Genomic DNA, 6,000 nt, shown 5'->3' with positions numbered 1-6,000 from the left:
ATAAGCGGATATTAGCCCAGAAACTTAGAATACCCAAGATATAAGATACAATTTGCTAAACGCATGAAACTCAAGAAGAACAAAGACCAAAGAGTGGACACTTTGCCCCTTCTTAGAACTGGGAACAAAACACCCATGGAAGGAGTTACAGAGACACAGTTTGGAGCTGAGATGAAAGGATGGATCATCTAGAGACTGCCATATCCAGGGATCCCATCCCATAATCAGCATCCAAATGCTGACACCATTGCATACACTAGCAAGATTTTGCTGAAGGGACCCAGATATAGCTGTCTCTTGTGAGACTATGCCGGGGCCTAGCAAACACAGAAGCAGATGCTCACAGTCGGCTATTGGATGGATCACAGGGCCCTCAATGAAGGACCTACAGAAAGTAACCAAGGAGCTAAAGGGATCTGCAACCCTATAGGTGGAACAACAATATGAACTACCCAGTAACCCAGCCACCCCCAGAGCTCATGTCTCTAGCTGCATATGAATCAGAAGATGGCCTAGTCAGCCATCAGTGTAAAGAGAGGCCCATTGGTCTTGCTAACTTTATCTGCCTCAGAACAGGGGAATGCCAGGGCCAAGAAGTGGGAGTGGGTGGGTGGGGGAGCGGGTGGAGGCCTTTTGGGATAGCATTGGAAATGTAAATGAAATAAATACCTAATTAAAAAAAAAACATAAAATAGATAAAAAGGTAGAAAAAAAAAAAAAAGAAAGTAACTTCAACTCTCTCAAGAAAGAAATCAAAGATCTCACAAAATGGAGAGATCTCCCATGGTCCTGGATTGACAGAATTAACATAGTAAAGATGATCATCCTATCAAAAGCAATATAAAGATTCAACACAATCCCCTTCAAAATCCCAACACATTTCTTCAAATACATGCAAAGAGCAATTCTCTAATTCATTTTGAATATCAAAAAAACCCAAAATAGCAAAAAACAATTCTTTTTTTTTTTTTTTTTTTTTTTTTTGGTTTTTTCGAGACAGGGTTTCTCTGTATAGCCCTGGCTGTCCTGGAACTCACTTTGTAGACCAGGCTGGCCTCGAACTCAGAAATCTGCCTGCCTCTGCCTCCCAAGTGCTGGGATTAAAGGCGTGCGCCACCACGCCCGGCCCTGCAAAAACAATTCTTAACAATCAAAGAACTTCTAGGGTAATCACCATCCCTGACCTCAAATTGTAATGCAGAGCACTAGTGATTAAAAACCTCATAGTATTGGTACAGAGACAGACACATTGATCAATGGAATAGAATCCAAGTCCCAGTAATAAAACCATATACTTAAAGACACTTGATCTTTTACAATGAAGTAAAAAATATACATTGGAAAAAAAAGCATCTTCAATAAATGGTACTGGTCTATCTGGCAGTCTTCATAAAGAAAAATGAAAATAAATACCTTCACACCTTCACAAAGCTCAAGTCCAAGTGGATCAAGGATCTCCAAATAAAACCAGATACAAGCAATCAATTAGAAGAGAAAGTGGGAACTCATTGGCACAGGGGGAAATTACCTATATAGCATGCCAATGGCCCAGGCTCTAAGATCAAGAACTGATAAATGGATCCTCACGAAACTAGAAAGCTTCTGTAAGGCAAAATGACAGCCAATAGGAAAAACTAAGACAGGGCATCATGTGGAGGGATAGGATTGCAGTCCCACTGTCAAAAACTCTGACCCAGAATTGTTCATGTCTGAAAGAACTTTGGAGACAAAAATGGAGAAGAGCCTGGGGAAATGGGGGTCCAATGAGAGGCCCAAATTAGGATCCAGCTGAAGAGGAAGCCCCAAGGCCTGACACTATTATTGATGCTATGGTGTGTTTACCAACCGGCCTATCATAATTAAGCAGCTGAAAGAGTTAGATGCAGATATTTATACCCAACCCATAGACAGAAACTAGTTGCTCCTATGGTTGAATTAGGGAAAAGGCAGAAGAAGCTGAGAAGAAGGACAACCCTATAAGAAGAACAGCAGTCTTAACTAACCTGGACCCCAAAGATCTCTCACTGAGCCATGCACCAGGCAGCATATACCAGCTGATATGATGCCCCCAATATACAGGAGAGTACCAATAGGTCTTGACTCAGTCAGAGAAGATGCACCTAATCATCAAGAAACGTGAGGCCCCATGGATTGGGGAGGTCTGATGTGGTTGGGTTGAGGATTGGGGACATCCTCTTAGAAATCAGGGAGGAGATATGGGATGTGGAACAGTCAAAGCATGGATCAGGAGTTGGGTAATGTCTGGATTGTAAAAAAAAAAAGAATATATTGAGTTCCATGAAATCATTGTTAGAAAAGTTTGAAAATTCAAGGGGGAGGCATAAGTATCCACCAGGAATGTCACAAAATCATGACACCTATGGTGGTAGATCTTTACAGAAGATGTCTGGTGACAGAGAAAGCATCAAAACCACCACTTTTTACCTTTTAGTGATGTTCAATGTCTTATGCCTTCCCTGTCTTTCACTTTTCCTCATTTAATCAAGCAATAGCTCTCTAAAGTGATGTCTAACCTGTAAAGCAACCTAGGGAGGTCTGATTTAGAGCCACTTGCAATATTTGGTTAAAGGACCGTAGCCTTTTAAAGGATAATCTCTGGGTATTATATATAGAGAGTATTTCATATGCTACCACAAAAAAAAAAAAACACAGGCTCCCATCCTTCATAGAACCATTATTGTTGATAATTGTAGCTCTGTTCTTGCTTTCTTCCATACATTTGCATTCTATTCACTTATATTTTGATCCAGTATCTTTTTGTTTGTTTGTTTCAAGCTAGACACAAGCTCACGCTTCCCCCTCAGCCTAATTTATGGGCATTTGCTATCATGCCTGGCTTGAAGCATGAATAAAATAATTTTCTATCAAAATTATTTTACTCAGGAAGTCTTATTGTGCCTCCACTATGTCTTAAAGTTGTAAACAAAATAGACATGTGAGGGCTTTGTTTCGTAACAAATCTGACTTTAAAACAACATGAAAGTAAGCATTTCCTTATGCATAATTTAGTTTCTGCTGTCTTGTTTAAAAGGATTAATGATAGTTCCCTATTCAACCTGAGCCAAATACAAGACAAATTTTCTTCCCCAACCTTTCACATTTACTGCACATTTACCTAATTCTTTGGCAAAGAATTTTCCACTATGACATTCTTTCTCAAACTTAAACCTCTGTACACTGAAGGGGCATATACTTGGACATTACTTCAGTTGATACTTACCAACTGACACCTGGCCTGGTTTAAAAATTGAGCTTACTATATGTATTAAAATGTTTTATACAATAGAAACAAGCAACAACAGACATAATAAATGACTTCAGCACTCATGACTTAAGATGAAAGTAAGGGAAAGAAGAAGGACAGGACCACAGGTTAAGGGATTCAGTAAAAATGCATATAGCTTCAAGAGTCTTATTGTGAAGACCGTTGCATGATAAACCTAATATAACCTATTACTATCAATTCATAAACATAGTGGGACAGTCTTTACTATCCCAGGAAATGGTTTGCTAAAATACATTTTTTATAGGATATTTTATTTATTTACATTTCAGTTGTTATCCCCCTTCCCAGTTTCTCTTCCACAAACCCCCTATCCCCTCTCCCTCCCACTGCTTCTCTGAGGGTGCTCCCTGACCCACATACTCACTGCCACCTCACTGTCCTGGCATTCTCTTATACTGGATCATCTTTACAGAACCAACGGCCTCTCCATCTGGCAAATAAGGCCATTTTTTTGCTACATATGCAGCTGGAGTCATGGGTCTCTCCATGCATACTCTTTGGTTGGTGGTTTAGTCACTGGGAGCTCTGGGGGATCTGGTTGGTTGATATTGCAGTTCTTCAGGGTTGCAAAACCCTTCAGCTCCTTCGGTCCTTTTTCTAACTCCTCCATTGGGGGCCCTATGCTCAGTCCAATGGTTAGCTGCTAGCATCCACATCTGAATTTGTCAGGCACTGGCAGAGCCTGTCAGGAGACAACTATATCAGGCTCCTATCAGCAAGCACTTCTTGGCATCCGCAGTAGTGTCTGGGTTTGGTGTCTGTATATGGGATGGATTCCCAAGTGAGGCAGTCTCTAGATGGCCTTTCCTTCAGTCTGTACTCCACACTTTGTCTCGGTATTTCCTCCTATAAGTATTTTGTCCCCGCTTCTAAGAAGGATTGAAGCATCCACACTTTGGTCTTCCTTCTTCTTGAGCTTCATATGATCTGTGAATTGTATTTTAGCCATTCTGAGCTTTTGGGTTAATATCCACTTATTAGTGAGTGCGCACCACATGTGTTCTTTTGTGACTGAGTTACCTCATTCCAGATGATATTTTCTACTTCGATCCATTTGCCTATGACTTTCATGACATCATTGTTTTTAATAGCTGAGCAATACTCCATTGTGTAAATGTACATATAGACTCCATTTTAAACCAGTGAGAAGTAGAAATAAGTTTTCAGGGGATAACTGGGAATGACTTTCTTCTCATATATGCTAGAGACAAGGGAGGAGGAAGAAGGGGGATTGTATGTACTATTCTTTTCTTCCTATCCAGGAGGCTTTTTATATATAAATTTTATACAAATTTTTATATACAAATTTTATAAATTTGTGTTGTGATTATGAAAGCTTCCTTAATATTTGCAAGTGTGGAGCTAGTAATTAGCCCAGTGAATATTTATAGGTAGAACTATAGGAGAAACTGCCCAAGTATGAAAACTGTTTTGTAACTCACTCTGTGTTTCTTTTCTATTCTCTTCTTTTCTTTTCTTTACTTTCTTTCTTTATTTACATACGTATTTATTTATTTATTTTGGTTTTTTGAGACAGTGTTTCTCTGTAGAGTCCTGGCTGTCCTGGAGCTCATTCTGTAGACCACCAGGTTGGCCTTGAATTCAGAAATCTGCCTGCCTCTACCTCCTAAATGCTGGGATTAAAGGCATGCACCACCGCTGCCTGGCTCACTCTGTGTTTCCTTACTGTGTCTTATGTGGTGAGATGAAATACTGCTAAGACAGAAGCATAATAATAAACATAATAGATATTGATCTATATATACCCAGTGTCTTCACAACTTTGTCTCACAGTTTATTACATTGTCCCACTTAATTAATACTCCAAAAATTTTAGACATAAATACATTGTTATGGCTTCTTTCTGAGAATCAAGAAGATGACACTAACAGCTAAACATTATTAGAAGATGTTTTGATATCAGGTTCGTTAGCTGAGGAGACAACTTTATTGGGAAGAGCAAAGTTCTAGAATGTATAACTATCACCTGTATCTTTAAAACTGAATTAGGTTCATAAAGTTTCTGCATCATGGTATACTTTGACATATGTGATTATCAAAGCTTTCTAATCTATCTATCTATCTATCTATCTAATTTTGGCTTACTTTCTTACTTGTTCATTTTCAGACTCTGAATTAACTCCCCTGGTTAGTGACATCTTACCATAATTCCAACTCTACGCTTGTTCTGCCAAACCTTCTTTGAGACCTAAGAGTCAAGAATTGAACCCATAATATTGGGCTTTGATTGATAAATTGATTTACTTTAGCTTTGAAAGACAAAGTTATTCATTCAAACATAATTAAAAAGGGTGTTTATATTGTAAATGTTATTTTTTTCAAAATGTAGAAAGAATCAAATGTTCAAGAAACTATTATTAAAATTGATTTTTAAGATAATTATTATCAAACCATTTTTAGTGACACAAAGAAACAAGCTGTGTCATAGTAAAGACTAAATACTCAGTTTAGTGGAATATTGTTATTTAGACATTTATGGAGTTAGTGAATAGACATTATGAAAAAATATTGCATCCAAATTGCATCAGCTGATACTGTTAGATAAATGTACTATTTCAGTCCAGTTTATAGCTGTTTGATTAGATTTTATTTAGTTTTTCCTTATCACATATTAATTATAACTAATAATTTGAATTATGACATTTTAAACCATGTATACAATGTATTTTAAT

This window comes from Mus caroli, unplaced genomic scaffold, assembly GCF_978045245.1.
Source record: "Mus caroli unplaced genomic scaffold, Mus_caroli_1 scaffold_13, whole genome shotgun sequence".
NCBI lineage: Eukaryota > Metazoa > Chordata > Mammalia > Rodentia > Muridae > Mus > Mus caroli.
Note: the sequence above shows the minus strand (reverse complement) of the source record.